The sequence below is a fragment of the Cyrtonyx montezumae genome, unplaced genomic scaffold (assembly GCF_038088225.1).
Source record: "Cyrtonyx montezumae isolate F1298 unplaced genomic scaffold, pur_monq_1.0 scaffold_3, whole genome shotgun sequence".
Classification (NCBI taxonomy): domain Eukaryota; kingdom Metazoa; phylum Chordata; class Aves; order Galliformes; family Odontophoridae; genus Cyrtonyx; species Cyrtonyx montezumae.
This window is the reverse complement of record NW_027072034.1, coordinates 61051406-61062720: the sequence shown is the minus strand read 5'-3', so window position 1 is coordinate 61062720 and position 11315 is coordinate 61051406. Positions and strand designations below refer to the sequence as shown.

At 41.3% G+C, this 11315-nt stretch overlaps 1 long non-coding RNA gene across 1 annotated transcript; it reads right to left on the bottom strand.

The window, feature by feature from the left end:
- Positions 1-2730: 2730 nt before the first annotated feature.
- Positions 2731-6815, bottom strand: LOC136052013 (uncharacterized). The gene is made up of 3 exons (XR_010622514.1): positions 6623-6815; positions 6361-6541; positions 2731-3239 (listed from the first exon to the last, which is right to left on the bottom strand). It is a non-coding gene; the product is annotated as an uncharacterized LOC136052013 (long non-coding RNA).
- Positions 6816-11315: the final 4500 nt, after the last annotated feature.

Sequence of the window (11315 nt, the reverse complement as noted above, 5' to 3'; positions counted from 1 at the left end):
CTCCGCACTTGATGCTTCTGGGAATACTGCTGAGAATGAAACTCTTGGTACTCTGAGTCATGCTATGTGGATGTAAAAAGTACCTAAAACTCACACTCAGAGTAGCCTTAGCACTTAATTTTTTTTGTCTTCATTTGAAAACCTCCTCTCAGAAACCAGACATATAAATAAGCTATTCTGCCAACCCCACAGAAGCGGGTATGGCATGGGTAAGAGCTGAACAAACACGAGAGAGAGCTTGAAATCCTTCTGGTATGTCTCTGCAGCTATAGTTATTGCTTTCTTGAATGTAGAGGTCTGACATAAAGCCTTATTGTGTGCCGCATACATTGCAGCCATTTTGTGTGACTTCTTCCTTATTGAGCCACCTCTGGGTTTTATAGGGGAAAGTGGAGCTGAAGGAGCTGCTCCACTCCTTTAAATTGGCATGGAGAAAGGTCTTCAGAGAACAGAAAGAGAAAGCATTGGTTACCAGGGCTCTACAGGCACCATTCAGTGGCCAAGAAGCAGCCAAAAAGGCTTCAAGACCAAATACTACTGCATCTCAGATAGAGCTGTTGAGTAACAGTCAGAGGAGATGTGAGATAGTGGAAACTGTGCTGTTAAAAAAAATATTAAAAAAATAGTATTGTGGTACTGCAATGGAGATGTGTGGGAGACAAATGGACAGTTGCACGTATCGCCCTCAAGTTGTCAGAGGCCAAGAAGCACCTGGACAACGCTCTTGGATATAGGGTTCGATTTCTGAGTGGTGCTGTGTGGAGCCAGGAGCTAGACTGTGGGATTTCTGTGGGTCCCTTCCAACCCAGGATGCTCTACGATTGTACCAACTGCCTGAGACAGGAGCTGACATGGATAAATATATTCAAGAACTTGAGCTTTCTTATGGGCTCAACACAAAGCTTCTCTCAAGTGGTACAAGATTATTTAGGACTTCTGTAGTCTATGAAAGAAAAACAGAAAAGAGAGAGGTGTTGCGATCTGGAACCTGCAAATGGAAGTCCTGAAGATGGACAGATGATGGGTAGTATTCGTCACTGCTTTTTTAATGTGCTGAAGGAAGAAATTACTCAGTGATTTGTGCTAAGAAATACAGGAAATATACCCTATGAACTTTGCTCACTTGCACTCTTTGACCCAGAGAGGGTTTTGATGAGACCTCAGCTTGAAAATAGAAATTTTATTCTATGTTATTAAAGTAAAATTGATCAGGAAGTAAGATATTTGTTGTAAACCTCATGACAGTTTACATAGCTCTCCTGGGGCTTCCTTGGAACACCCTCCAGAACTGCTTCCTTGTAGAAAGCAATGGGGAGAAAAGCGGGCAGTGATGTCTACCACCTCAGTGTAACTCTGCAGGCCTGACAGCTCATGACAGGCCTGCACACTCCTTTCCATTGCTGTGGTGAATTCACTGTGAATTCAGCTCCAACTTCAGCTTTCTGCCTAATAATTTCAGAGAAATCTGCCTGCACTTTATCCATGCATTGGTAATATGAAGAATTATATTAGGATACAGCATAAATGTGAAATGGTAGCGCTTGTTATAAACAGCCTTATGGCTGAATCTCTCCACTACCTGATCACTCTGTGAGAAGCCTGTTCTTCATTTAGCAGAACCATTTCATTGTATTTTTTGTTAGAACTGCCCCAACCTGCTGTCAGATGGCTTCCGTACAAGAGTTTCCCCTTCTCTGTAGAAAAGTCAATTTGATGCCCACATCAAAACTGTTAGAAAAATGGAATTTATTGGTAGCAACATGGTAACCTCCTTAATTCATTAACAGCAAATTACTTCTTGATGGGCAGCTTTTGTCCGAGTGTAGTTGTTTTATTGAAATTATTTTATGAAGTTTATTTATTGTGTATATACTAGTATTTACGTATGTGTATGTGCAGTGATATCAGGCACTAGATGTTTTATGAATAATTCTGCTTTCCAAATTAACATGTTTCTCCTAATGAATGGTTGGTTTCTTTTTCCTCATTGCACTTCTGAGCCCCTTCTGTACTTTACTGCTCTGAAGCAAGAGCAGCAACTCTTCACCAGGAAGGAGCTTAGTTCTCTCCCAGTGCCTGTCAGGCACGGAAAGAACTTTATCACTAGGATACTTGCTTTGACATGATAGTCAGAGGCACGTTTCCTACCTGGAACTCATTTTCCTAGAAGTTTATTTCACTCCTTTATCTGATAACACAAAGGTCTTGCTTTAACAATAGTTGTTTGCCATGTGCCAGTAAAATTGCAGAACAAACATGCATTGTAGTTACCTAAGTGTATCTTACACATTGAAGTCATATTGGAAGTACATTAAACATGGAGTCCTATAGCATGCTGTAACAGTTTCTATAAGCAAGATGACTAAATTCAGCAGTCAGCAAGACAGTTTTTCTTAGCACTTCTGATTTGTTTTCCAGAGGGGTTTTCAGTTAACTAATTGTGCTCCTGTGCTTTATCAGTGGTTAAATTTTATGCTTTCACTATAGCGATTTTCCAGGGAGTTATCTACCTAAAAACCATTTATTCCCTTTGGATGAAGCTTACTTTTTAGTGTATTCATCCCATAATACTTGCTCGGTGATAGAATAATAGAATCATTAAGGTTAGAAAAGACCACTAAGATCACCGAGTCCAGTCATCAACCCATCACCACCACACGCACTGACCACGTTCCTCAGTGACATATTCTACCTATAAAATAGAAACAGACTCAAAGAGAACCTCCTCATTTGAACCTCTTTGGACTCAATACAATCTCAGACTCAACTATGTCGCTATTGAGTCAATAAATCAAACATGTCTTGGCTCTAGCAGTTAGAGCATTCAGCCACGTGTCCTGCACTGCTGTTTGAAACCCTGACAGCATCTGAATGAGCTCATTTTAATCCATGCTAATTTTCACACAGTGAATGGCCTGTTGCCTATTTTAATAACCCACCAGTTATATGTTTAAAACAACACGCATGGATTAAAATAAAATCCTTGTGATTTGTTCAGGAGAGAAGCTGTTTGAGCAGCACAAAGAGGCTGATGCCTTGAGAACTACTGGGAAGAGGATTTCCTGGAAACTGATGATGGCACAGTTTTGTTATTCGTGACTCTACCAAAACCATTCCAAAAGTAAAGTGTGTTTAAAATACATTAGACAGATGATGTGTGATGCTTCCTTCCTCCCCTTTTTCTCCAGTTCATATTTTACATCTTCTAGCTCTCCAGAAGGAACACCAAAGAGCAAAACCTGCCAAGAGAATGCGATCTTTTCACTTACAGAGCAGTGGTTTGCTTGCCAGGGAGCTTCAGCACTCAGTATGAGTCTTTGTGTGTATGAGGTACAGCATCTTTTAAAGAATGCCACCACAAATAAGACGAGACATATCATTTAGACATTGTTCTAAATTTGATACTGAAAATAACAGGATACAACTTGCAAAGTCGCTTCTAAGGCAAGTTTTTCTGTTCTTAGAAGCATCAGCAGTGTGAAAACTTGGCAGAAGATGAATTTGAACAACTGCAGCAGTTGTGATAATCTACAGTTTTATTTCAAAACCAGAAAGTACCTAGAAAATGCAACAGACTCTTCAGTCAGCAGTTTTTTTGTGCTGCATCATTTCCACTGCAATTGGCAAATAACGAAAAAACAAGCAGGCTGCTCACGTCCAGACAGAAACCGTGCCACTGTACAAAGGAGGTCTTTTAGAATGAAGCCTATGGTGCAGCATTTGTTTGAGAAGATTCTAGCAATTTAGAAGTGGTTATCTGACAGTATTTCTTGCTTTGTGCAACAGCAAGCACTGATATCAGTGACAGGCAACTTTGTAATAATAGAAACATGTGAAGCTTACTCATTGTGCCCTTACCGACAGAAAGGCAGTTATACATTTCTTGTTGGTAGAAAGACTGCCACTAATCCCAATAAACACAGTTAAGACACATGAGCTCTTCCGGGCAAAGTGATAAGACAGAAAGGCTGCAACCTCAAACAGTTATTTATTTATATATCATTTTGCATTTTAGCTGAGCTGAATAAACTTTGACGGACAGGTTTAGAAGCCTTATGTAAAGATCTGCTGGGAAAGAAAATGTAGTTACTCAAAGACAGTAAAAATGGTTGTCATTGAGCATTTGTCCCACCAAGTCCCACCAAGCCATACTAAAATAAAACACAGGAAAACGATGGAGAACAAAAATCCCTGATAATCCGTGGAATCATACTTGATAGAATCATATTTCTTGATATGTAACTTAGCAGTGTAAGTGTCCAATAGATTTTTAAAGGCTCGTTCATCCAGATCCCAGCCGGACAACTAAACTGCATGATGACATGTGTTAAATGTCTTACCAGATGAGGGACTCTATGTATACTATATTCTATCTCACTCTCTCTTTGCAGTATTTACCTTGAGCTGGATTATCTTGCATAATCAGCCACCCGTACTATGAAATTCAATCCCAAAGCCTATGTCCTTACCTGGACTGGCATTGCTTCTGCCATCCCAAATGCTGCTCTTGCATTTATTGCTTTGTTCCAGAAGCATTTTTAAAAGCATCCTTGGGTCGTTTGTTCATTTCTCCCTACCCCTTACAATCTATTATTAAGGCAATTGTAACTCCTGTGTATCCACATGCAACCTCTGCACGTACTTTTTAAGTTAATAGAAAATATATCTGTGTTGTATTCTACTTAGCCTGAAAAAAATTACACGTTTTTCTTACTTAAACTAGTGGCCAGACTTCTCCACCTCACACTCCATCAGCTGTGCATTTTCTGCTCCGTTTCTCTGCCAGAAAGGAACGTGCAGTATATCATAACTGACGGCATCACGCAGTAATCCCTGTACAACACTGTCACTGACAGCCTCATTCAGCACACTTCTCCCATTTTCTGAGAGTTTAGGAGAAATGTGACAAGTGGTGTCATCTTTATTTATTTTTTTTTCCAAGGTAGTGATTCATAAGTGTTTAACTGGAACCTTAGGGTTTGTTCTGCCTGAGAGGGAACTAACTGCAACTATTTCTGATTTGCAACACTGTCATAGAGGCGTTCACATTTTCTTCAGCAAGAACTTGCTCTCACGTGGCAGGAATGCCTGTGAACAAGCACTCAGAACTGCAGACTCATATCTTATCAGCACCAAACACTGCCATGTTCTGCTGGGGCTGCACACGGAGATTTAAACAGCTTGACTGTGACTTGCATAACTCCGCGTGAACACCAGAATCCCAAATTCTCCAAATGACTCCTATGTGGGGGAGGTGAGAAGCAGGCAGTGTGTTGGTACAGCCCACCCTGGAGCACACAGCTCCTGTGAGCAATGTACACCCCTCCCTCAAGATGTTTTTTGAGAGGTAAGAAGTCAATGTGGAGGCAAACTGTATTTTTCAGGGAACTGAAGCCCAGCTCTGTGAACAGGAGATAGGGGTTCATTTCAGGAAAGATAAAAAATATGCATCAGAATCTATCGCCACCATACAGGATGTCTTTCATGACTGCACTCAATCCTAAGATACACGTGTACAGTTTGGATTGTGAAAACAGCTCAAGGCATAAAGGAATATACAGGACTATGATCCAGTATATCTAAGTATTTGCTGATTATTCTGGGTGCTTTTGTGGAGTCTCCTGAAAACCTCCCAGGCAAGATAAGCTCTGCCTAGGACAGTGTCCAAGCCCCAGTAAAAATCCAAGGTCTACACTGACATCAATTGTAACATTTACACATTTGGCTGATAAAAAGCACGCCTCAGAAAATGTTGTAATCATTAGGAAGTAGCAGAAATGGCATCAGAGGTTTCTGCTGAGTAGATAAGTCAGCTCAGTTGCTGACTAGGCCGCTGGGCCTATTTCAGCCCTTCTTCAATACTTCATCCCGTCCAAGGGAAGGCTCAGAGGAATCTCATCAATGTATACAAATAACTGAAAGGAGGGAGCGGAGAGGATGGGGTCTGCCTCAGCCACTCAGTGATTCCGCAAGGGAAAAGAGGATAAGAAACTGTGTTCCTGAGGTAAACTCCCTTATAAAGTGCTTTCAAGAAGCTCTTATTTTGCACTGTGAGAAATACATCTGCAAAATGTTTCTGGAAAAAGCTGCGAGTTGCGGGTCATCAACTGTCCAAAGAAGGGGAAAAAAAAAAGCAAGAACAGGAAACTATCGAGAAGATTACTATATCCTAGGGAATACACTCAAAGGATTAACAGAAGACTAACACAGAGCCAAGTTATCAGGAAATGACACTATATAATCAGTAACGTCATTTCTATAACCAGTTCCAGGTTTGCGAGTACACTTTCCAATTGTAAACTTGCTGCTTTTAGCAACTTTAATCCTCCCACAAGAAACGACCTCTACTTCGTTCATTACCTGGTATTTTATTTGTGAGAAGCGACTCCATCCCAGACAGAACGGGTACAGAGACATGCAGGTATATTGCTTGTTTTTTAACGTGTTGGCAGTGATAGCTCCTGCATCTTCTACACATTACTGGGTTACATTTTGCTGCACGTAGCAATTCTGGGCTCCCTGTGACTTTCACAGAACTAAGCTGGAAACAAAATGAAAAGCAGGGTTAAACTTGGCCTCATTTTCCTTTCTGTATGAGTAGTGCACTTGAACTGTGACTCACCAGGGCTCACAGTCACACCCAAGCGAACGATGCACGGAGTGGCCAATTGCCTGTGCACAGGAGGAAATCCAGATTGACGGTGGATGGGCCCAGGCGGGCTGCCTCCTCCCACTGGATCACCACAGTGACGTACAGACTTGCCATCGCTCCACCTTCTCAGATGAGACTCCAACCTGGGAATCCGAACCAGAAACTGAGCAGCTTCTGTTGTAGGGCATTTAATTTGCAGTTCTAAACAGAAGCAGGCATTGAATCAATTTTCCCTCTGTTATGACAAATGGGAAAACATACAACCTCAGAAAAATAAATATATTTTTTCTTCTTTTTTCTTCATTTTTTTCAGAAAGATATAATAACAGTAATAGCAATCAGTACATTAAACAGTCAAACTCCCTTTCTGGCAAGTAATTCTATGATCAATATAGAAGTGGTAGGTTACAATAACAACACCATGTTGTGAAATTAAAACCCAGCCAAGTATTTGAATGCACAATGTTCTTTCCTAATTTTGGTAGGCTTTCCAGTCTTAGCCAAGCCTTCAAATACATCACTCACTTTTGCAATCCTCCTGCGCAACAAAAGCAAACCGGGTGATCATAATGAAGAACTTATTTAAGCAAAACAGTGGCTTGCTTATTTACTTTATAGAAAGGTAACGTTATGACACACTGCAAAAGATCATAAACTTTCAAGTCTTTTTGCCACCGTCAGATAAACCAAAAGCAAAATGTAACATCGCTGTTCATTGTTCTGCTACTGACATATTTCTGATAGCTTTCAGGTAGCCAAAGTGTAAGTCCTTCGCAAGGTTTCCATCAAATCATTTAAAATTTGATCCTTCTTCAGGCACTGGACTCGAAAGGCACAGATGCTCAGATAAACTGGAACGACAGTTCATTTCCATATTTTTTTTCAGAGTCCTTGAAATGTTTCTGGCTCATTCCAGAAAACCTACTCTTCTGAATCACTTAACCAGTGTTTTTGTTGTTCATCTGTCTGTCTTGGTTGTGTCTGACCTCTGTAATGATTGTAATAGAAAAAACATTCCGCTTTTCTTTCCTTTCTTCACTATGACTCAACATCCTTCTCCTCTCAGGGGTATGACTGCAGTTCTTAGGGAATCTGTCCAAAGTTTTAATGTTTCAAGTATTGTGAACTTTTTTTTTAATCATCATGTACTTGAGAGAGAAGCCATTTCTTTCCTACCTTCCAGAGTCTCACCCACAAATACTATATTTCAAGAACACTCGGGGTACCTCCTTCCTTGGATATAGTGACTGTTCCTTAGGCTTTAATCTAAGTGAGAGAGTTTGCATTTCACCGGAAGTGCAACAAAGCAGTACTCCAGATATCCCTGGTAACTTAGCATTAACAAGCAGACTGTGCAGTCAGAGCAGCTTTGAGTAAGAGATTCATCAGAGTCTCAAGCAGGCACATACAGGAGAATCATAGAATCACCAAGGTTGGAAAAGACCTACAAGGCCATCCTGTCCAACCATCCACCTGTCACCAAGAGTTCTCTAACAAATGATCTAAGAATGATCTACCAGCCCTCAGCCCCTCTAAACCGAGGAGCCATTCAAGTTGCTAAATGAGACTGTCAGTAAACTATATTATGTGTTAAAGAAAACACATGGGCTCTCCTTTCCCTACTACCACTGAGGGGATTTTTTGAGGTGACGGCTCTTACTGTCATTTTCTTACGGTCCTTTGAAGTATGGCATAACTGCATAATCAGCATGAGGTCGTAGGACAAGGGAACACCAACACAATGCAGTACATTACACATATAGTTTGTGAAGGAGCATCCCAGTATGAGGTGTTTCACCAGGTCTCCCTACATCTTCCCAAATACTCAGCACTTCCTCGAATCTGTCTGCAGATCCGTGTCTGGATGAAACCAGCTTCTGCTGGCTTCAAGCTCCGTGGTTTTCTGCTGCACTGAACTAATTCATTTAAAACCCACACAGCTGCTATCCCACAGCATTACTTGAGACTGAAAATGCTCATCAAGCTCTGGACAACATATACTGCCTTTCCCACAAACACCAAAGTTTCCTCCCAAACTTCAAAAGAGCCACTGTGTGATAATGAGCAGCCTGGGCAGTCTGACTGCAATAATCTCACCTCACCTCCCAAACATTTCTGGTCTTTCCTCAGATGCCTCAGACCAACCATTTCTCTCAGACAAAATTAAAGCCACCAACAGTTGTTCTCCAAGTTTCCAAGAAAGCAAATCCATTTTTTCATGACTTGTCGTCCTCTTTCAAGCTAAGCGCTTGGACGGGTCTCTTCATCAGCTCTCAGTTGCTGACCTCCTCATTCACCTCCCTCAGACCATCCAGCAGCCCTCCAAACCTCCACGGCTAGAAACTTTTGAACAGCTCCTGTCTTCCTTTGCCATTGTTTAAATGTGGTTTATAACCCCTTTCACACAAGCACAAACACAAGAAGTTGCTCTTTTCAATCAAAACAAACAAAACCCCATTCTCCCCCCCCGCCACCCTCAACCCAGCTTTCAACTGAGGGCAATTTTCACTTTAAGAAGCTTTGATGAGAATTTGGACCAAATTAACTTTGAGATAATCACCTTTGTAATTGCATCTTTAAAGAGCAGTCCACTAGAGGATGATTTACTTAGAGATGAAAAGCATTTTTCCTCTCTTCATTTTTTTTTCATACAAGGGGAATTTAAACATATTTTCCTGTGAGTAACAGTACACTTTCCCAGAAGGAACAAAAGACTTTTGTAAGTAAGAAACCATGAAAAATAAGCATGTGTGTTTTTACGAATTAGAACAGTAGCCCACTCATACAGCAAAAGACAGTATGGAAAGAAATTTGCTTGGCTGCTTACACACCAGTAAGAAAATGTACAAAGTCTTCAGAGGCTTTTTAGAAGAATTCATTTAAGGATTTTTCAAATAGTTGTAAAGCATGAGACACATATACAGCCTAAACATATTGACGCAGCCCTGGGGTTTTCCTTGCTTAAATACATTACACGCTGCTACTCAATAGCTAGATTTTCAGATGGAAAATGTAATCTAAGTGTGGATTAAAAAATAGCTTTTGTGTTTGCAAGCTGGCAGGAGGGAGTGGTTTGGGCTGCATTTAGCAGAGTGCAAACACCGTGGTGTTCTGCGTGGCTTCTAAAGGAGCCATACTGGATGCCAGCCCCCGGGCACGGCACTAGCCCCCTGCAGGCCCCATGGGGGACAGTGGCACTGACACAGTGGTGCGGCCAGGCCAGACCCAGATGCAAAGTGTCCCCTTACCACCTGCCACCACGCATGCCCGCCGTGCACATGTGCAGCACAGCTGCTGCATGCATGCATGGAAAATATGTTTCTGGAGATGCTGGAATGCTGTGCATGCACCCATTTGCTTCACTGCTTGCGACACTGTGGTGGATGCTTCCAGAAAAGCATCGGTCCCGCTCCGTGCTCAGCACAGAGTGTTCATCACATGCATCGAGAAGTGGTGTCTGGGACAAGCTCACTGCACCTGATTTACTACACTGATCTGATTGCTCATTTGGCTCATGAGTAGAAATGCTGGGTTCATTGCATACGCCTCATCACTCCATCACAGTGTAGCTATGGAGACAGGGACAAAAACACTTTTCTGACACAAGTGTCACACTCAGCCAGAACTGGACACAAAATGCAGGAGATAAGCCCTCAGCATTTACTTTTCCCAATAACTTTTGCCAGTGCTTTTAACATATTTGGATCCCAGCATCCAGCAGAAGTACATACCAAGGTGCAGATTCAAGTAACCCACAATCCTCTGAGGGTTATCCACTGAACCAAAGCCAGTTATCTCTGTTCCCAAACCAGACAGAGGAGTGAGACGGGGAAAACTCCAGAAGGAGTTTCATCACCTCACTCTCAGATGCAGGAAGGGGAAAACTACCCTGTTGAGATGCCTATCTGGTTTCATAGACTGCACAGCAACATAAATAAGTCGCTTAGACTAGACAGCTGATGTTTAGATGGATAAAGATAGGTGGGATGTGTCTCACCTTTTGCATTGGGATGTGTTGCAATTAAGCTGGAGAATTTATTAGCCAAGATTCTGCGGTATGAAACTAGCTTCAGCATAGGAGCTGAGGGCAACGGGCAGTAAAAGTCAAACACATATTAAAGATGTCCCGAATGTTACTGTTTCAGGCTGTGCCTGTTTGATCTGAAAACTGACTCTGTAAACTACATTGCATTCATCTATCTGGGCCACTACCCAACAAAGACAAGGCAGAGCTTAGTGAAACCTAGCCATAAACTAGCAGGAGCTGAGCCTGGTGCACTTGGTGTGTCTGATGCAGTAAATGACACGAGCAAAAAGATAACAACAGTCATGCTTCTCAATGTCTTAAATGTATAAGAAACAAACATATTGCAAAAACAAAAATGGACATTATTCTTCATTTTCTTTTAATTACATTCTTCTATTATCATTTCTTCTCATGCTCACTAATCCTGTGAGCGTTTGTAATTTTGATTTATACATGATTTAATCTTTAAAATATTCATTATAAATGTGCAGGAAGATACACTTCCTTATTTTGTCAGCTTACTTCCCAGATCTCCTTTTTGCTGGTTTTACTTCTCCTTTTTAGGAAAAAAGAAAAAAAAAAGAAGGATTATTACTTTTTTTTTCTCTTTTTTTTTCCCAGTTGTGTCTAATTTCA